This window comes from Stomoxys calcitrans, chromosome 3 (assembly GCF_963082655.1).
Source record: "Stomoxys calcitrans chromosome 3, idStoCalc2.1, whole genome shotgun sequence".
NCBI lineage: Eukaryota > Metazoa > Arthropoda > Insecta > Diptera > Muscidae > Stomoxys > Stomoxys calcitrans.
In genome coordinates this window covers 115,887,664-115,910,827 of record NC_081554.1, presented here as the reverse complement: position 1 = coordinate 115,910,827, position 23,164 = coordinate 115,887,664, and the positions used below count along the sequence as shown (strand labels likewise).

The following is a 23,164-nucleotide window of genomic DNA, read 5'->3' as shown; positions in this document are numbered from 1 at the left end:
AAATGTGGTTTTTATGGGCCTAAGGCCCTTAATCGGAGGATCGGTCTATATGGCAGCTATATCCAAATCTAGACCGATCTGGTGTCAAAGGGCTTAACGCAACTCACTGTCCGAAATTTCAGCAAAATCGGATAATAAATGTGGCTTTTATGGGCCTAAGACCCTAAATCGGTCTATATGGGGGCTATATCAAGATATAGTCCGATATAGCCCATCTTCAAACTTAACCTGCTTATGGACAAAAAAAAGAATCTATGCAAAGTTTCAGCTCAATACCCCTATTTTTTAAAGACTGTAGCGTGATTTCAACAGACAGACGGACGGACATGTCTAGATCGTCTTAGATTTTTACGCCGATCAAGAATATATACACTTTAAAGGGTCGGAAATGGATATTTCGATGTTTTGCAAACGGAATGACAAAATGAATATACACCCATCTTTCGGTGGGGCGTATAAAAAATGTCATGTAGCTGTCATATCTAGTTTGACAGAATGTCAACTTGTAAACACTTCGTGTCAGCTATCTTGTATATTATTAAGAATATATAAGTTACGGTTATGTACCCCAGACAAATAATTATATGTGCATTGTGTAAAACTTCGATAAAAAATTAAATTTATCTTTTTTTATTTTGTTTCTTTACTTATTAAGTATTATCACATACGATTTCAAAGCATTTGGAATTTTTTGATAGAAAACAAAAATATTAAAAATTTGTTTCATGAAAAATGTTTATATGTATGTCAAGGCCAAGTGCTACAACAAAGCATCTTTTTGGAAACTTGATATGTCAAAATTTCTAAACGAGGCAAATAAAATTATATTTTGGGCAATTTTGCGTCTACCAATCAGAGCAAGAATTTTATTTATTTTTAAGTGTCAATTGCACCAAGATGGCAGGCTTAAATTGTTTGCACTAGGTTATTTTAGAGGTATATAGCTACTAAGTGAAGATGAAGTTGAATGCTGCAGAATAATACGAGAACTACTGCCAAAAGGCTCAAATAGGAAGATTGTGACTTGAGCTCAATCAGGTCATTTGAAGAGGACAGTTAAAGTTTCTTTGCTACGAGGATGACGTTGTCATTATGGTGTGTGGCCGTGTGCCAAGATCGGCCGATGGGCTTGATGTATCCCCCGAAAGATAAAGTTTGTGCTATTTACTAATATGAGGTAACTTAGTGTGTTCATGATGTGATGCTATCCCTCTCATTGCAATGCCAGGACTTTGACGTCGCGCTGGACAAATGACGGACTTTAGTTTGATTTGTTGGGATAAGGAGGAGTTATAAAGGGTGATTTTTTTGAGGTTAGGATTTTCATGCATTAGTATTTGACAGATCACGTGGGATTTCAGACATGGTGTCAAAGAGAAAGATGCTCAGTATGCTTTGACATTTCATCATGAATAGACTTACTAACGAGCAACGCTTGCAAATCATTGAATTTTATTACCAAAATCAGTGTTCGGTTCGAAATGTGTTAAAATTTTGACAAATTTTGTTCAGCGATGAGGCTCATTTCTGGTTGAATGGCTACGTAAATAAGCAAAATTGCCGCATGTGAAGTGAAGAGCAACCAGAAGCCGTTCAAGAACTGCCCATGCATCCCGAAAAATGCACTGTTTGGTGTGGTTTGTACGCTGGTGGAATCATTGGACCGTATTTTTTCAAAGATGCTGTTGGACGCAACGTTACGGTGAATAAACACATTTCGAACCGAACACTGATTTTGGTAATAAAATTCAATGATTTGCAAGCGTTGCTCGTTAGTAAGTCTATTCATGATGAAATGTCAAAGCATACTGAGCATCTTTCTCTTTGACACCATGTCTGAAATCCCACGTGATCTGTCAAATACTAATGCATGAAAATCCTAACCTCAAAAAAATCACCCTTTAGATGGTGCCCCGAAATTACGGGGTTATTTGCAGGATTATGGCTAAACGAACAAGGTGTTCTATGTCTAAATTATCATCAGGTACATATTCCTTGAGCCATTCTTGACTACTACAGCTTTAAATGGCATATTGAAGGAATTCTCCAGCCCGCCTGGTTCCCGTTTTGTCATGCATCTCGGCTCCTTTTTCATTCTAATGTTTGACATTGACGTAAATTTTATCTACATATGTTTTTTTACGGGTTTTGAATCTTTTGGGGGCGACACATGAACCTAAGTTCCCTGAGCGAAGCTTACAGCGATTGACCTTGTTAGACTCTTTGATATCTTGGTAATTCAGGTAATTTGAAAATGAAGGGTTTTAGTTTATTGGCTTCGAAGACGGATGACGATGTCATCCTGGTGTGTGGCCGTTCAAATGGCGTATAGTATGCCGCAAAGATTGGACACGGGGTTTGACGTAAACCCCCGAAAAATAAAGTTTTGGCTATTCACCAATATGAGGTAACTTGGTTTGTTAAGGGGATATCTTCTGGATGGAGTGGAGCTGCCGCTCTCGCTACTGACAAGGATCCTGATAAACCATTGCAATATCAGGACTTCGACTTCGCGCTGCGCACAAGGAGATGCGGACTTACGCAAGATTTGTGGGTATGAGGCGGTTGATCACCTATTGCGGCACTACCCTGAAATTGCGGAGGTAGGCGCGGGATTATGGTTAAACGAAGACCTTTTTCCTTTCTTAATTAGCTTCAGGCGCATAGTCCAACTCTTCACTACTATAGAGGCTTGAAATTACAGATTGGAGGGAACTTTTCCAGTCCACCGGGCCCCCACTATTGTCATGCATGTCGACTACTTATCTTCTTCATTCTAATATCTAGCATTGCATTGTAGTAAATTTTATGTGTTCTTCTCCGATTTTTTAATCTTTTTCGGGGATACTAGACGTGTGCCAATCTAAGCTTACTTGACAACAGCTAACACAAAAATTATCTTATAAAATTTTTATTTTGCAGTTTATATTTTTGTATGGCGAATTCAAAATTTAATTGACATATCAAATTCTATCAGCTGGGTTGATGGGACCACCTGATAAATACTCCTTGGGCGAATTCAAAACTTAATTGACATATCAAGTTCTATCAGCTGGGTTGATGCTGACACCTTATAAATTCGCCTTGTCAAGTTCTTAAGCCTCCTGTATGGCCTGTATTTTGCAAAAACCTTTGAAGATGGTAAATCGGGATTCTTGGCGGGCCGCTATTGTAAAGGTACGTTTCTTGATCTTAAATATGCCTTTTTCAACTGTTCAACACGGAGGCATCATTGTTTTATGGGAAAATCCACACAATTCATCAGCCAGTTCCATTATGTTTTTGTTTAGGTCTTTTTATAATTTTGCATTCATGTGAGTTGGAACAAAGCATATTTGTAACTTTCCAAGTGTTCCAAATGTACCAAATACCATAAGGGATTCGATAGCAGCATTCTTGTCGAGGGTACCGAGAATCCCCTCCAAAATTGATGATGACCATCGGGTCCATCAATATTGAAGTTTATTTCGTTACAGAATTATAGAAATCGAATTCTTCCCCCAAAATTTTTAATTTTTATACATATATATATATATATATATATATATATATATATGGTAAAATGCTAATGTGCCCATGAACATTGAGAGGAGGGGGGACGGAGTGGCAAACTTCTCGCATATCTATGAGTGCAGTCAGATTCAACTTAGGGGCCTCTTTCGGCGTCTTTGCATGCCTCGGTACCTCATAGAATAGACCTGGTCGGGCCAAATTAAACAATTTATCTTTTCAAAAGAAAGAGTCTTTTATCTACAATTAATTTTTCATTATTTGCAACAAATTGTCTACCTTAATCTGCCTCACCGAATCACCGCCATTTCAATTGGGAAGAACTATTTTTTTTTTGTTTGAGTGCATCGTAACCTGCCCTAGTGTCGGAGTATGTATATTTGTAGAAAAGTGGTGTGAGTGTCGCCAACATGGAGCAAATATTAAGCATTTCCATAAAATGAATGTTCGTTACTCGCATTTATTTGTCATCTATATTGACTTCTGAATTGGACGTGTAACTCAATATTTAAAGAAAATCTATTTTTAGAATTCCAAAAGTATCGCCTTTTGCGTTTGAGCACAGATAAGGAAATTTGCGATTATGGAGTTTCAGCTCCCGGATTCTTGTAAAAGATTTTGTTTAGAAACGATTGAAAGTTGCATTGAAGCAGTTTTGCTCATAATAAGGTGGAGCGAAAAATGGCTTTTGACAAGTTGAAGTAATTAACCTACCTGTTGGAGATTAAGGATTTTGCTTTTCTACATCCTCCTTCCGGGTACAAAAGTTCAATTCAATTGAAATTTGGCTTTTAAAATTAAAAATTTTGTTTTATTTTTGATTTAATTATAAAAATTTGAAGCAGACAACAACGACTGTTGAAGACGGTCGCATAAGGTTTTTGTTTGTATTTTATTTCTCATTTAGATATATGATATCTTGAAAATGGATTTCATTGAAATGCGAAATATGCGATACTAATTTATTATATTAAATTCTTAAAATTTTCAATATCATGGAAAAAGTGTTTTTTCACCAGTAGATGGCCACATTTTCCAATGATCGGAATGATTTGTTCTATAGTCGGCATATAGTATTTTATATGAGAAAATAATAATTATTAAAGAAAGTTATTAATGCATCGGGTTTTTTAATAAAAGCGCTCCAAAGTTTATTTATTTTTTTTTTTCATGGAACTCGATTTCTTTTGCATAGCCACCACGGGCACGCTTGCAAAAAACCAGATGCTGAACCAAATTTTCGACGGTCTTCAAGCATAAATCGGCCGATACTGTTGAAATTTCGCGTTCGATATTCGTATGAATTTCATCATTCGTCGCTAGCCGTAATCAGCTGAGTACAATTTTTTTTTTCGCGAAGTCCACTACCTGTCAACGAGTTTTGGTTGTGTGAGTGTATTATAGTTGAGAACCATAACTCACACCAACAACAAAAAATGGCGCGAACTACAATAGTATCATACTCAAAATCAGAGTTGCACTAATCACTGATTTTGACAGACAGTGCACTCAATATTTTGTTGTTTGGCAACTGTCGATCGGTATAGACCATAGACTTGAGGTAGTCCTACGGGAAATAGTCTAACGGCGCCAAATCGCACGACCTAGGCGGCAAATCGACCGGACGATTTCGTAGGATAAACGTGTTCCAAACTTGGTTTCCAATAAATTGATTGTGACATTAGCTGGTTGGCTTGTGGAGGCGACCTGTTGGAATCACATATCCCCCAAGTCCATCCAATTGGGGCGACAAATATTTTGTTATTCATTGAACGGTAACGATTTCCATTCACATTCCGATCTTGGTCATCGCGGAAGAAGTACGGCCGAATGACGCCGCCGGCCCATAAACCGCACCAAACCAAAATTTTTTCGGGATGCAATAATGACTCATGGAGTATGTGTGGAACCCTTTACTTACTTTAAGACACAAGTTTTGCATTATTAACTTACATAGTTAACACAAAGAAAAAACAAAAAACAAGAAATAAGCTCTCGCGGGATAAAGTTTGGATACCCACAAACATCGAAGATCGGTCTATATAACAGCTATATTCAACTAAGATCCGATATAGACCTGTTCGGAAAGGATGGAAAAAGGTTAATACTATTCAATTTTCCAAACATAAGTCATTTATGAGGTCAAGAAGTTCAATCGAGAGATCCATCTATATAGGAGGTATATCTAAACATGATACAAATATTGATTTTAAGAGCTGAAGACGGTTAATTGGGTGATCGGTTATACAGGGGCTATATACAAATGTAGTTCGAAAATGGGCGTCTTTTATCGAACTAAAACTGGCTATGGATAGAAAATTAATTTATACCAAGTTTCAGCTAAATTTCTTAATTTTAAAAGACTCAATTTCTTAAGTTTAAAGTATTAGGAGGCCTCCAACGTAGTACAGACTTTTTCTATCCACAGGCAAGTTAATTTCTAAAAAGGTATTACCGGACAATATTTTGATATATGTGCTACAATGTGGTTTAGTGTTTCCCAAACATTCCATTATGGAACAAATTAGAGGGAAACTAACTTCTCACAATATCAATTGTGTGCTGACCGATTCAAATTTAAGCTCAATGATAAGGGGACCTCCTGTTTTATGTCGAGTCCGAACGGCGTGTGACTGAAAAGTGACACCTCTTTATTGAGAAGTTGTACATTGCCAACATTTTGTGAGGGGACAACCATCGCTGAAAAATGTTTTTAGGAGTTCTCGCCGACAGGATTTGAACCCTGGAGTTTGGGCACGATAGGCGGACGTGCTAACCTACGCACCAAGGTGGCTCCATTCGAGGGCAACATAGGATAAAAATATATTTTTTTTTAATAATTTTTATGACTAAAATGTTCTTTTGATTGTCCTTTACCATTAACATTTTTTTGTGATTAAACATTTTTAATTTTTCCACGCTTTCTCAACTTCGATACTTCTTAAGAACAGGCATTTTTGCTCTTCTTGATGGACACCCTATCACTTAAAGCGAAATTTTGACGTAATCTGTAAATTCAGCTCAAATATATTTTTACTTACAAGGAGAGCCGAGAATGTTATTGACGTTTATTGACCATATTTTTTATATAAAGTTTTATATATTCTTAGTAATTTGAGTTTAAAAAACAAAAGTGCCGACTGCTGGAGCACTTACCCTATATTGTTATTTAAAATATTAAATTAATTTAATTTGAACGAAAAATAATTTAACTTAAACGATTTTATAATTATGTGTTATAATTGGGTGGTTTCAAAAAAATTGTAGCGGTCCCTCCTTATGTTTTTCTTTTTGTTAGATTTTAAGATTCCCACAATTTGAGCACAATTGGAAGATGTTAACACGTGCTACTGCGGCCTCAAAGTTTTGCAAATCTCGATTTTTTGGCTATTTGGCGACCCATATCTTTGAAAAGCTAAAGCTCTTTCCCCGTGTCATACATCAAATTAAAGGCCATTCTCTTTTTAACATTTTATATTCAGTAATGAAGAGCGTAAGCAGTAATGAATTCGAGATGATGAAGCCAATGTCCCTAAAAACGTTCAAGGTAACCCTTGTACTGGTAGTCAGTCTGTCGTTTTTTGTAATTAAGGTAGAGATCGCATTTAATATCCAATCATCACGAAAATTTGCACATATCACTTTCTAAACCTAAAAACATTATCGTTATCAATTTTGGGAAGAATCGTTTCAGATTTAGATATAGCTCCCATGCATATAATTCGCTCGATTTACACCTAAAAATAGCGTAGTTACAATAATTTTGGACGGATATGCATGACATTCGGTATGGAATGTTGTATTACCCATCTGAAAGCCTCTTCAAATTTTCATTAAAATCAATTCAGATATAGATTGAGATACTGTCCAATTATTATTCATGAAAAATTGTTTTTTTTTGCTCTGCTATTAGAGCGATATCAAGATATGGTCCGGTTTGGACCACAGTTAAATTATATGTTGGAGACCTGTGTAAAATGTCAGCCAATTCGAATAAGAATTGCGCCCTTTGGGGGCAGAAGTAAAAGAGAGAGATCGATTTATATGGGAGCTGTATCGGGCTATAAACCGATTCAGACCATAATAAACACGTATGTTGATGGTCATGAGAGAATCCGTCGTACAAAATTTCAGACAAATCGGATAATAATTGCGACCTTTAGAGGCTCAAGAAGTTAAGATCCCAGATCGGTTTATATGGCAGCTATATCAGGTTATGAACCGATTTGAACCTTATTTGACACAGTTGTTGAAAGTAAGAATAAAATACGTCTTGCAAAATTTCAGCCAAATCGGATAGAAGCTCATGAAGTCAAGTCCCCAGATCTGTTTATATGACAGCTATATCAGGTAATGAACCGATTTGGACCATACTTGGCACAGTTATTGGATATCATAACAAACCACGTCGTGCAAAATTTCATTCCATTCGGATAAGAATTGCGCACTCTAGAGGCCAAGAAGTCAAGACCCAAGATCGGTTTATATGGCAGCTATATCAGGTTATGAACCGATTTAAACCATACTTGGCATAGATATTGGATATCATAACAAAACACGTTGTGCAAAATTTCATTCCAATCGGATATGAATTGCGCACTCTAGAGGCTCAAGAAGTCAAGACCCAAGATCGGTTTATATGGCAACTATATCAGGTTATGGACCGATTTGAACCATACTTAGCACAGTTATTGGATATTATAACAAAATACGTCGTGCAAAATTTCATTCCAATCGGATAAGAATTGCGCACTCTAGAGGCTCAAGAAGTCAAGACCCAAGATCGGTTTATATGGCAGCTATATCAGGTTATGGACCGATTTGGACCATACTTGACACAGATATTGGATATCATATCATAATCGTGCATTCCAATCGGATAAGAATTGCGCACTCTAGAGGCTCAAGAAGTCAAGACCCAAGATCGGTTTATATGGCAGCTATATCAAAACATGAACCGATATGGCCCATTTACAATACCAACCGACCAACACTAATAAGAAGTATTTGTGCAAAATTTCAAGCGGCTAGCTCTACTCCTTCGGAAGTTAGCGTGCTTTCGACAGACAGACGGACTGACGGACATGGCTAGATCGACATAAAATGTCGCGACGATCAAGAATATATATACTTTATGGGGTCTCAGACGAATATTTCGAGTAGTTACAAACAGAATGACGAAATTAGTATACCCCCGTATGGTGGAGGGTATAAAAAACTAAACAAACGCTCCAGTTTCTAAAGCTATTTTGCGTCTTTAGCTAAGGCACACTATTGTCATGCATATTTTTTCGGTGAATGTAAAATCTCTACAAAGAGCAGGGAGCACAATGGCTCAGGACATTTTCTTACTGCCCAAAAATCAGAACATTTGAGTAATTTGAGGTAAAAGTTGAACTTTTAGTTTTTTATATAAAAGTTTGTTTTTTTATCCATCACCCCCTATTAATTTAGTCATTCCGTTTGCAACACATCGAAATATCAATTTCGGACCCTACAAAATGTATGTATTTCGGATCGTCGTAAAATTGTAAGACGATTTAACGATGTCCGTGTGTCTGTCCGTCTGTTGTAATCACTCTACAGTCTTTAAAAATTGAGATATTGAGCTGAAATTTGGAACAGATACGCCTGGTGCACGCTGGTTTAGTTCTTGAACGGGCCAAATCAGACCAAATTTGGATAAAGCTGCTACATAGACCTATTTTCCGAATATTTTTCATCCGATTTGGTAGAAATTTGAAACATTGAGTAGTTTTAGGCCTCCCGACATCTAACCCAAATATGGTTCAGGTCGGACTATATTTACATATAGCTGCCATATAGGCCGATCTGCCGATAAAGGGTCTGAAGCCCATAAAAGCTTTATTCATTGTCCAATTTCGTTGAGATTTGAAACAGTGGGTTATTTTAAGCCTCCCGACCTAAGTATGGTTCAGATCGGACTTTATTTAGATATAGCTGCAATATAAACCGAACTCCCGATAAAGGGTCTGAAGCCCATAAAAACTTTATTTTTTGCCCGATTTCGAACACTGAAACTGAACTGAAATTTAAAACAGTGAGTAGTCTTGGGCCTACCAACATCGGATCCAAATATGGTTCAGATCGGACTATATTTGAGATAGCTGCGATATAGACCAATCTCCCGATAAAGAGTCTGAAGCCCCTAAAAGCCCTATTTATTACCCGATTTCGCTGAAATTTTAAACAGTGGGCAGTTTTAGGTCTACCGATATTCCCCCCAAATATGGTTTGGATAGGACTATATTTAGATATAGCTGCCATATAGACCGATCTCCCGATTAAGGGTCTGAAGCCCATAAATTTTTTACTTTTTTCATAGTCTTACTTATTACAAAAAGGTTATACATTGGTAAATTAACTACCTTAAAAAAAAATAAATGTCGTAAAAATTTGTTTTCTCTGTTTGGGTTTCCAAATTTTAGCAATTTGTTGTATTGTATCGGCTATAGGAACATTAAAATATAAATATTCAATATTTCTTCTTTTATTAATCTCTTCAAAAAAATGTTTTTCTTCAAAAATTTTCGATTCTCTTAAAAGTGAAAAGGGTTGACAATGAAAAAAAAAATGAAAAAACAACAAATTATTACAGTTGTGTTTTTTCTGGTGTTCTCACCAGGATTCGAGCCCATGCCTTTAGCATTATATGTAGACATGCCAACATCTGTGCCATGGTGGCCGTTGGTTGGTTTAAAGGAATTAAACCAACGCACAGTGGTATGGGAAAAAAGTGGAGACTTATTTCCACTTTTTGAATGGATAAAGATATCTCCACGAAATTTATAGTAGATATAGTCCACGAAAGTAGTAGTAGAAAAATAGAAGCAGATATTTTGCAAAAAGTTTTTACAGATGTATTAACACACAGTAAAAATTTCTAACTTTTTATTCCATCAATTGTTTTAAGTTGAGTTCGAAATATCTTTTAAGGTTGTGGATATGATATAAACTGAATAAATTTTTCTTTCCATTCATTCCATTAGTTAGCGTTGAACCGTTATGAAGTAATTATATTTTATAATTCCGTTTACTTAAAATTAACAATAATGGTTTTAGCGCTATATGAAGTTCAGCTTTAATGAAGAGCGGTTAATTTTAACTTAATCATTGGGTCAATTCTTTTTTTTATTGGATTATGTGAAGTGTCATATTCCACTTTCTCCCTTTTATGTCATGGGATCCACAATTGATTCACCTGTTCTTTAGCATATGGATTATGCAGTCTCAAAATAACCGGTCCTTCGCCTTCTCTGATAATGGCACAATCCGCATCGTTTGGCTGCTTCTTGGGGACTGCCGTCGATAAACTTGGTTAACCCGAAGCCTTTCCGGTCGATGCAGTCAGAGTTAAGGAGTGGGCGACGAACGCATGTAACACTGTGGAACAGCGAAACAGCCGGTATGGCGGCGAAACTCCTATGGGGTGATGAGGCTACTACTGAAAGGAAGTAAGAAGGGGGTGAGTATAGCTATCATAACGGGGCACATATGACAACGAGCTCACTTATGCAAAATCGGTCAGACAAATGATGGATGTGTAGGGCATGTGGGGAAGATGATGAGATATTGGAACATTTCCTATGTCATTGCCCAGCTTTCGCGGATCAAAGATACCGGTACTTAGGTGCGTGGCATGGAAAACAATTAAGGATTTTGTAAGTAACACCGAATTCTTAACTTAGATTTACTCTTTCGAGGTTACTTTTTTAGTATTTAGAGCGCACAACAAGCCGATTACTGGCTTAGGTGTATGTCCATAGTGGCATGGGGCGGATTAATATCTGCACCCACTTTTCAACCTAACCTAACTTAAATACCCGGTCCATCCTGTACTGGTCTAAGGACAACCTTGTGCAGGGCAGTCTGCACCGACCTTTCCTTGGCAAAGGCATGCAGATTGTATTTGTGCAGTTCACTGGATTTCCTACTCTTTATCATGGTATCCACAATGCGTTCCAAGGTTTTGAGTAGAAAGGACGTTAGGCTTATAGGTCTGTAGGCCTTTGGTGTAGCATAACTTGCCGGAAAGGCCACCATTCTTGCCTCCTGCCAGGAGGCCAGATAAGGCGCCATATAGTCGGCCTCCTTTGGTAGTGACTTAAATGGTTTGAAGCTCCTCAAGACTTCCTTGACCATAAATTCCGTTATGACCAACCACAATATTCCGGTTTCTCCGTGAGTCCCCTTGTATTCTGTGGAAAATGCATTTTTATTTCACTCCCATGTCGTCTACTAACGTTTCAGTTTGGATATCGGTTTTCGAGAGAAACTTTTTCATCTTGGCGGCGTCATTAATGCTATCTACCTGTTCGCAGTAAAGTTTCCAGGAGGCACGTTATACCACTCTGATAGTACTCGGGATGTTCGAATTGGGTTTTTAAAGACATTTTTGCGGCTGTTTCCTGAGTTTTAAATACTCCCGCTCAATAAAAACGATCGTTTTGGGTACTTTGGCCGTTAGAATAGAACTATTCTTTATTGGTAATTTTTATTCAATCTTAGCATAATGTTATTATTCTATGATTGGCTTTGGATATGATATCTGTGTTTGTGCTAAATATGTTTATAATGATACATAATATGATTCCTATGAATATGATCATTGCATGATCATGCTGTAATATAACTATCTGAAAGAGATTTATATATGTTGTGAATATGACCGTCGTATGAACATGGTGTAATATGACTATCTGATGGATGAGTCATCATAAGGATGATCATCGTATGATCATGTTGTAATATGAACATCTGATGAATGAGTCACTATTGAAAGGGTATTTTATTTTGGGTTATAACTCCCCCGGACGAAGACTCTTGCCCGTGATCTAAAGGAGCTACGGGAAAGGGTGTATTAACACCTAAATTCACATTACTTGATTTTGGTTGGTATTTTACATAAAAACATAATGATATAATGAATATAATTACAATTATTAACGTTAATACAATATAATTAGTTGCTTTCTGTTTGAATCAATTTATCCAAAGAATCATAGGTGTCATTTAACAACAAATGGACGTCTCTATTGGGATTTGGGATAATTAATTTTTTTTTTGCAATACTCTTTTATCATACCATTTATCTAATTTCACTTTACAATTTTCTATGATCATTAAATGATTTCCAGATAAATTTAATAGATAATTATTACAGGTATCATTAATTATCCGGTTTGGTTTATTGCAATTTATTGCAATTATTATATTTTTTCCAATCTCAAAAATTTGTGTTTTGGTGTTTCTAACGTAATGGCTTTTCATTTGCTTATAACTAAATAAATTGGAAATATATTCTTCTTCAATTTCTTTAAGATTTGTTGTTTCACTTACATCATAATATATTTTATTGTTCTTTGTAATATATAATTTGTTCACAATATCAATTTGCATCTTATTTTTATTAGGTGGGAAATACATTTCTTGAAATATTTTAGGATTAAAATGAGGTATTTTTAATATAAATAAAATATTGCATCGGTAAATGGCTAGATTCATCTTTATTTCTTTCATTTTATCTAAGGTTATATTATATATATTTTAATTTCTTCATCACTCAGGATGTTCATGTGATCAATTTGGTATTTTAGGTAATACATTTTGTCAATTCTTGCTGTATTCTTGTTATATAATTTAATATTTAAAACACTTTTCATTAATAATCTAGTTTGTTCATTGTATAATTTTGTCAAATTAGTTAATTGATTGTCAAATTGGGTGTTGATATGTATCTGATTATAATTTTGTGTTATCAAATTGTGCCCGTTTATCTCTAAAACCTTTAATATTCCCTTGACCTCTTCCCTATCGTTATTATCCACTGTTCCATAAAGATATTTTAAACCTGTTCCTTATATATTTATTAAACCTCTTTTATTCCTTGTATGATGAGGTATTATACTCTTAAGTCGTAAATTGATGTGATCTATTTCATGTTGTAAGTATAAATCATTAAGATGTGAAACTTGCTCTCCTAGTTTCCTTTACTATGGTCGACTACCTCGAGTTTTTGTGCTACAACTGATGATATCATCAGGAAAATCGCCAGCAAGGACTTCCAGAGACCTAGAAAGACATTTTTTTAATGAATTTGTCTTTATGAAGAATTGTGTTGCGGTTCGCTAATTTATACTTCTTGTCATTAATCGTTTTTGTAGTCTGCTGTTTTACTTCAGTCATGGTTTTTTGAAGTTTTTTGTTCTTCCAAATTAAGGATTTATATCTTCATCTTTTCCTTCCGTCGTTATCCATACTTATTCTGTGGGTTTTTTTTTCATACTCAGAAATTGAATATCATTATCCTCAAGGTATCCCTCGAATAATGGATTAGAAAAAGTTGGGTTATCCATAGTTATTCTGTGCGGTTTTTTCATACTCAGAAATAACTTAGTCATTGCCTTTATATGCTGTAACGGTGTGTTGTCATGTAATTCTTCCATTGGTGCGTCTTTTGTAAATTTGTCTTTCATAGTCAGGTAACATTTGATTGTTAAGATACCAAATATCTAATATCAATTTTAATATTTCTGTTTTAATTCCATGTATGTTTTGTCAATTCCTGGATAATTGTTTTCAAACCTATGGTGTCTGGTAATGATTTCTTACAATTCCTCATAACTGAAATCTTGCAACATTTGAGTTGTTAATACTATCTCAAGCTGTCTTGTATTTAAAGGATTGTCCTTATACTTTTCTTGAAACTGTATTAACACCTCTTTGTTCTTGCAATATAACGTCGAATGAATATTTTCCATAGCTTTATTCAAGATTCTTGTTAATAATTCATCGTCAAAGGTTTCATATGCATAAATTGTCCTTTCCTTATCAAAAATTCTTTTTTTATGGTCTTGTTTTCCTTAGATTTGTCTATCTTTATCTGAGTTTTGTAATGTTTAAGGGGTCTTTCTGATATCTTAATAAATTTATGATGATGATCATCTTCGTCAGCGCTATGAACTGTGGGTATGGGTGAAAGTAGTTTTTCCTTCAAATGATCTTTCAAATGGGCTCTATGGAGATCTTGTTTAGCATAAATTCTACCAAATCTCACACTTATATTTCTCTTTGTTAGTGAGTACATTGATCTCTCTAATTCTTGATAGTGCGTCAGCTACCTTATTCTGTTTACCCCCTACATACTTTATATCGAACTCATATTCGTTCAATTTTATTTTCCAATGAATTAACTTGGAATTTGGCTCTTTCAGATTTGCAATATAAGAGGTTTATGATCAGTTTTCAAATTTAATTTCCTTCCATAAAGATAGTGTAGGAGTTGTTTAACCGCCCAAACAATTGCGAGCAATTACTTTTCAATCGTAGAATAATTGATCTCATGTTTACTTAGTGAAGCAAATGGTATTGGTCCATTTTGTTGGGATAATACGGCTCCTAATGCATGTTTACTGGCATCAGTAGTAAAAGTGAAAGTTTTATCAAAATTTGGGTAACGAAGTATCAAATTAGACATCAGTATGTGTTTTAATTTTTTAAAATGCCTCTACATAATCAATATTCTCTATATTAATTGTCGCATCCTTTTTTAATCTTATTATCATCGGTTTTGCAATCCTTGTATAACTCGGAATAAATTTCCTATAATATCCTGTTAACCCTAGGAAACTTTATTTTCCTTAACATTCCTTGGTATAGGAAAATTTTTCATATACAATATTTTATTTTACTCGGATTAGGTTTAATTCCTTTTTCAGTCACAACATGTTCTGAAAACTATCCTTTTTCAAAAAATCAGATTTATTCCAAGACACTTTTATATTTGCTTCTTCCGATGTTTTTAAAACTTTTCCCAAGTTTTCCATGTGTTCCTGTAATGACGTCGAAAATATCAATATGTCGTCCATATACCCTGCACATTTCTTATTGACATGATCCCTAAGAATGTTGTTCATCATTCGCTGAAAAGTTGCTGGAATATTTTTCAAACCGAATGTCATTCTAATAAATTCAAAATGTCCACTTGATGTAGAGAACGCTGTATTCTCTCTATCCTTCGAGTCTACCTCAATCTGGTAAAATCCTTTCGTCAAGTTCATTATTGTGAAGTACTTAGCTCGGCCTAACTTGTCTTGTATATCATCAATTATAGGTATAAGATACCTATCATCTTCGGTAATAGCGTTCAACTTCCTGTAATCTACTACTTATTCCCTACCTTATCTTCTTCTTTGGGAACTATCCATATGGGTAAATTATATGGAGAGGAGCTGTGTTTTATAATGCCTTGTTCTAGCATCTCGGACATCTGCCTTTCTATTTCTTCTGAGTGTATTATCCGGTATCTGGGTATCTACAGGATTTACTATATATGGGTCCATTATCTCCTGTTTCTATTTTGTGTTTTACTTCGTTAGTGAAAATCAGATCATCACCAGGATGAAAAAGCGTTTTCAGACCTGTTGATTAATTTTTTAAGTTCTAACTTCTCTTCGATGTTTAAATGATCCATTCGCAATTGATCCATTATCCCTAATACTTGAACGTGATGAAGTTCTGGCAAGTTTTTCACATCTGTCTCTTCTTCCTCAGAATCTCCTTCATTATATATTTTGAATTCCTGACCATAATGTATCTTACCATAGTCAATTACCGCGCAATTTTCTTTTAATGTCTGATTTTCTAATATACTGTCAAAGTATCTATGGAAGTTATAAATTCTAAAGATTGCATCTGATTTCAATTTAATCTGTATTGAATTTCTTTGAAAATGTGCATTACAGTCAACTGTAATAACACCTGCTGCTGTCTTTATACGAATTGGGGAATATGATTTTTTTTTATTGGGATGGACAATGATCCTTAATTAACAAATTTTCGGGGGAACCAGTATCAATTAATAGTCTAGTTTTCTTTCCTTTTACCAAAACATAGGAAAGTCTGGTGGCTCTCTCGACGGAACTAACTGAAAATTTTCTGCAATTTCCTGATCATATGCCTGATTGTCTGTCTGGTATTCATCTGTCTGTGGTAATCTAAATCCATTTCTCCACAAAACTGAGAGTAGACGTTACTCTGATGATCTACTTTGCTACTTTCTTGTTCTTTAATCTTATTCACCGGGTCAATCATATATAATCTTTTATCGTAACGTAGTTTTCCGGAATTACCTTTCTTGTTGTTATCCTTCTCCTGATGGTGGGTTTGCCTTTTAAACTGTGGGGATGCATCTACTATCATCGGTTCTGTTGGAATTTAGGTGGTGGCTGCCTTTATTGTTGTTGGGGATATCTTGGATGCCAATATTGTTGTTTTCGTTGTAAGTACCTCGGTTGCCATTGTTGTTGTTGTGGTGGCCTATGTTTCCATTGTTGTTGAGGTGATGTTGGCTGCCATTGTTGGGATGAATTCTTCTGCCATTGTATTGGTGTCCTATATACAGGATGTGCGAATATCGGCTTCCATTCGGCATATTGCTGATGTTTACTGCTGGAGTGAGGTTTGTCTTGCTTCTTTTCTTGGTTCAAGAAGCCTGCTAAGCTTAATTCGTGCAGAGCTTCTTCAATGGTTGTTGGTTTTAATGCACACAACACAGTTGTCATGTGGACTGGAAGATTTGTCACAAATGTTTTTAGAACCGTTTGTTTGTTACTATTCACTTCGCCCCTTCTGCCTTCATGTCCACATCTTCGATTTAGGTTAGGTTAGGTTTAAGTGACAGTCTGCTATCAGACTCACTTAGACGTTATCGTCCATTGTGATACCACAGGAACAGAAGAAAGAAGAAACCCTCTAGTTCCTACCGCTGAACCATCCAGATCGCTTTAAAAAGATCAATAACTTGCGAATGTTCACATCCGCTAAATCAGACAGGTTCTCAAAGAAATGAGAACCTAAAGTGGAACTCCTTGTAACTGCTAGTGCGGGACACACACACAGAAGGTGTTCTATAGTCTCTTATTCTCTTATTCGTTGCTGGCAACCTTCAGTCTGTCAGCATGTTTTCCGATTAGACAGCGACCTGCCATGATGGACACAATGACGGAGACGTCTGTTCTAGCCAATGACAACAAAGCGGTAGACCTCTTCAAGTCTTCATTAGGCCACATAGTTTTGGAATGCTCAGAACCCACTCTCTGTGACCATCTATCCTATCATTTGTTCTTCGGGCCTGGTCCTGAAAACATAGCTTACATGTCGCTAGAGGCATACCCACAGATTCCTAGTCTTGCAAGCTCGTCCGTTTTACAGTCCCTGGGATATGCCCGGCACCCAGAACAGGTAAGTTTTGAACTGTTCCGCCATCTCATTGAGAGATCTGCGACAGTCGTGGACGGTTTTTGTGTTCAGAAATACGTTCTCCAGGGATTTAATGACTGTCTGGCTGTCTGAAAAGATATTTATGCCAATCGTCGTAATGACATTATATCTTAGCCATTTCACTATTTCCTTAATTGCAAGGATATCCGCTTGATACATACTGCAGTGGTAAGGTTACCTTTTCGATATGACCGATTCTAGATCTTTAGAGTACACCCGAAAGCCCACCTGGTGGTTTAGTTTGGAACCATCCGTATAGAAGTCTATGAAACTTCTATTACTAGGGATATCGTAGTTCCATCAGATGGTGTCGTCCTAAGTGCGGCTGTGATGCACAAACAAGCCATCCTTTGGATTCGGTTAAGTATTGAGCAGTAGGTGGACTTTTCAAGCACCAGACCACAACACCATATAGCATCATAGGTCTGACAACTGCAGTATATGCCCAATGCATGACGCGCGATCTAAATCCCCAACTTTTGCCAATGGCTCTCTTGCAGGTGTATTGGGCAAAAGTTGCCTTTCTTGCCCTTTCCAAAATGTTGGATTTGAAGTTCAATTCCCTGTCCAGCAAAACACCCAGGTATTTTGCACTTTCTGTAAATGGAACATTCTCTCCACCCTAAAGATAGGTTCCACTGTAGGCAACTTTTCTCTCCTGCTGAAAAGAAGTACTTCTGCCTTGCACGGATTTACACCTAGACTACTTTTGGTAGCCCACTTCGCTGTTGCACGTACAGCTTCCTGAAGTATATCTCTTAGAGTGCTGGAAAACTTTCCCTTAACCGCAATAACCACGTCATCAGCAAACGCGACCACTTTGGCACATTTTTCTTCTAGAGACAAAAATATTTTGTTAATGGCTATATTCCAAAGTAGAGGAGAAAGTACACCTCCTTCAGGAGTTCCTCTGCTGATCCATCGTTTTAGATCCACAGATCCCAAGCCTGCCGTAATGCATCTTTTAGTAAGTAAGTTATTAATAAGTTTCTTACGGTAGAGTTGATGCCTAGAAACCCCAACTCCTTCATGATTGACGTCAGTTTTACATTATTGAAAGAACCTTCAATGTCAAGAAATACTACCATTGTATATTCGTTGACAGCGAAAGAACCCTCTATGTAGCCGACTAGGTCGTAAAGGGCTGTTTCAGTGGATTTGCCTTAACTGTATGCATGCTGCTGCCACGACAGGCGATCTCCAGGGATCTTTGCTCTAAGATATGTTTCTATCAATCTCTCAAGAGTCTTCAGCATAAAGGATGACATACTAAGAAGACGAAAATCTTTCGCCTTCGTGTGGCATGGTTTTCCTGCTTTCGGAATGAAAATGACCTTTATGTCCCTCTATCCCACTGGTATATACGACATTGTGTAATTCAACCGGCGATACATCATCAGGGCCTGGCGACTTAAAGGAGTCGAAACTTCTTATTGCCCAAAGGATTTTCGGCTCAGACACAATTTTCCTAATAGCCTTCGACGAATGCATATCAGTGACAACCTCCTCTGGCGCCACGTTGTTTATTGGAGAATTTCCCGGGAAATGGGTATCAACGAGTAGTTTTCTTAGCTCAGCCTTATAGATGTCCCAATCGTGTGGTGCTCTTGTGGCTTGGCACTAGGGCATGCTGACACAAGCGAGTCATTCAGGGCCTACGTGATCCACTTGACGACTATGTCTATATCCTCCATAGTTTCCACTTCCTTTTCTGGTCTAGAAGGGATAGACGAGCAGAATTTTGTGCCGAAGTGTATTCCAATCCGCCTTTCTTCTGTTTAGCTGAGGGACCATTACTTCAGTATTTTCTCCAAGGCTGAAACTAATATAGCGATGATCAGAAAAGCTGTGGTCATCCAACACTTCCCAGTCGCATATTCTTCCACTTTTATATTCCCATACAAATGTAATATCTAGTACCTCTTGCCTGTTCCTGTTAACAAAGGTCGGTTTATCGCTTTTATTACAAATCGCCAGATTGCAACTTATTATAATATTTTCAATAAGCAGCTCACCCCTTTCGTTGACCACCGAACTTCCCCATATCTGAGGGAGAAGAAAAGCCTACAATGAGGCTTTTCTTCCCTACAGAAGAGGCTTCAACCAGTAATGAGACATGTTTATTTCACGGCTGGCTACTACTGAATCTTCAGTGCTTAGCGACGGAAGAAGAAAAACATTTAGACTACTCTTTGCAAGAATATAGGCTCTGTATCTCCCATTCCCCGTACCCTTGAGAAGTTTAAATCCCGGAATTCTTAGTCCACGAACCATTCCTCCACACACTCATGGTTCCAGGATAAAAACCACGTCAAATCCCCCTGCCATCGGGAGGACTTTTAGTGCCGCCGAAGCGGCCTTCTAATGGTGGAGATTTATCTGTAAAAACCAGACCATAGTAAGGATTCAGAACTTCCACCACTGTTGTGTTAGCCTCGTCTAGTGATTCCACCAGGAGTTCATTCTCACAAGATTATTTAGATCTTGTCATGATGAGCTACCGTACGCATCCAGGGGCATGTGAGAAAGCTGTGTTACCACTCTTCCTCAGGACACTGGACACTTGCGGTCCTTATTGCTCCTTAGATGCTTCACTAGCTGCTGCTGGGGAAATACTTTTTGTACTTTCCGTGCTTCCCCGCTGGCGTACACCTTGACCCCAGTTTAACTGGATGACCCACCCACACAGGGCTTATCGGGTCCCGTTTCGAAGCCATCCGCTCCTGTCTCGATACTGGCAGGGGGATTTTCAGTCTCCTGCAATCCGCCAGTCATCTCCTGATTCCCAAACCCCACCGCTTGTATAGACCTTCAGTTTCAACTTGCTGAATCCGTAGAATACAACCCCTTCAGACTTATTGGGGTCTGCGAGACAGACGGAGTTTAGTACGAATACTGCATGTATCCGGTCACCATCAGCCTCATCCAATCTACTAATCTTTCAGTCGGTGGTTGAAAGATTGGGATTACATTCCCTTAGTCTTCCAAATATCGATTCCCGCTCTGAGGAAATCCTTGGTATCCAAGCATACTCCATTGGTCAAGAAGAAATATCTTTCTTCTCGACTAAATCTAGTGCTGCACCTTGCCAGATCTCACCCATCTTTTTTACCGCACAACGATACCTTTCAATTGAGCATTGATCGCCGAAGGCAATTAGTCTGTATCATCCTCGACACCAGACTGCATCGTCACAAACTGAAGAACATCCAGGAAATTCCGCAAGGACAAACAAACCATTGACTATCCCACTACAATTATTCCTAAGCATGCAGCCCTGTTCTTCTCCCTTGTAAACAACTGCCATCACCAAACGTTCCATAGCGACATTACAAAAGGTTATTGGACCCATCTTACTGTTGTTCGCCCTAGTTCTTTTAGGCATGGGATGCCCTCCAGATGACCGCAGCCTTTTGGCAGACTGCTGTGCAGTTTCCGAATCTTGACGTGTAGTCTTTGGGGTAGCCTGTGCGAGCTCATTTTTGGGAGTCTCTCTCCCTACTAGTGAGTGTCTACGGATCATTCACACCAAGCCTCTCAATAAACCTGAGAGCGATGCATCTTCTATTATTCCAACCTCTTAAAGAGCGTGTTGGTTTGCCGAGGAAGGCTGATGGCCTAGGCAAATTATAGGCATGCGAAAAAAGAGTGGGTTCGACCTTGTCCTTTAGACTCGTACCAGGTGTCTTCGTTAATAGCCTCTGCTGACCAGTCGTCTGTGGAGCCAGGAGCAGCCGCTCCACCAGTCGAGGTTTCAGTAGAAAACAACATGCTACGACCTGATACCACCGCCGCAGCTGTTGGATCTTTGGAGTTCATTCTAAGCCTACTCCAGGGCTCTAGATCTGCCGCTCCACTGGAAACAGACGCAGATCATCAACCGCCTAGTGGATACCTCTATCGCAGCTATCCTTGAGTGACTTAAATTTTTCTTCCAAAAGTAATGACCTATTACGAGTTACAGGAAAATTATTATGAAGTGAAATAACAATACGTCCGCTCCACTCAACGGTTCAAACAAGAGTCCATCTTCGATTTAATATACCCAATTTATGTTGGATAAAATAGTAAAACTCAATGGTGTCTCTTACACTGAGCTTCTCTCAACTTCTGGTAAACTGCTCTTTTGTTGAAAAACCTCTAAAATTTGTGAATAGCATGTCTTTTCCATGCTGTTAGATGAGGATGGACTTCCATGGCTCTCCTTGCTCTTCCGGCGAATTTCGATTTAACAATGTTCATACACTTATGTTGTGTTTAGATCATCCTTTCTCCCACCAAATTCTCTTAAATTTTCCAAATAAGTCAAAGGGTTGATGTCCATTGACCTAAGGTTGCCGTCATTTACTGGTGCGTTTCCCACCGGGTTCATCTTCCTGGTTTTCTGCTTGCCTTTGTGTTATTTGCTTGTTAATATTTATAATTTGAATATTTGGTTTCTTGCTTTTTTCATTTAAATGTTTCGTTTTATTAAATTTATTTATGCTTTTCACTTTGTATTGGGTTGCCCAAAAAGTAATTGCGGATTTTTTAAAAGAAAGTAAATGCATTTTAAATAAGACTTAGAATGAACTTTAATCAAATATACTTTTTTTACACTTTTTTTCTAAATCAAGCTAAAAGTAACAGCTGATAACTGACAGAAGAAAGAATGCAATTACAGAATCACAAGCTGTGAAAAATTTTGTCAACGCCGACTATATGAAAAATCCGCAATTGCTTTTTGGGCAACCCAATATATATTTCACTTTTTCTTTAAATGTATTTGTTTTTTGATAGAGTTTCTTAAAAATTCAATTAAAATATTACTTTTGTTTTACTTTAAAGGTTTTTTTTTGCTTTCTTTAAGAATTACATTTCACTTATTTTATTTTTTAAGGGCTTATTTGCTTACCCTCCTTTGCACTATTTTTTCTTTATCCTTTTAAGAAGGATAATTTTTTGCACTACGTCCGTCCGATGTGCTTTTGCATAGGATAATCGTTTTCACGCAGGTACGTTTCACGGATTACCATAATGATAGGGTAATCCTACCGACTGCGCCTATTTTAACTCGGCATGTTCTAGTTGGGGTTTTAAAAAACAACTTTTAGGTGGTTTCCTGAGTTTTACTCCCGCTCAATAAAAACGAACGTTTCGGATACTTTGACCGTTAGAAACGAACTAGTCTTTATTGGTAATTCTTATTCAATCTTAGCATAATGTTTACATTCTATGATTGGCTTTGGATATGATATCTGTGTGTGTGCTAAATACAATATGTTTATAATGATACATCGTATGATTCCTATGAATATGATCATTACATGTAATATGACTATCCGAAAGGGATATGATCATCATATGATCATGT

At 37.2% G+C, this 23,164-nt stretch overlaps 1 long non-coding RNA gene across 1 annotated transcript; it reads right to left on the bottom strand.

The window, feature by feature from the left end:
- Positions 1-11,983: 11,983 nt before the first annotated feature.
- LOC106088591 (uncharacterized) lies at positions 11,984-22,955 on the bottom strand. The gene is made up of 3 exons (XR_009397550.1): positions 22,706-22,955; positions 16,662-22,254; positions 11,984-13,602 (listed from the first exon to the last, which is right to left on the bottom strand). It is a non-coding gene; the product is annotated as an uncharacterized LOC106088591 (long non-coding RNA).
- Positions 22,956-23,164: the final 209 nt, after the last annotated feature.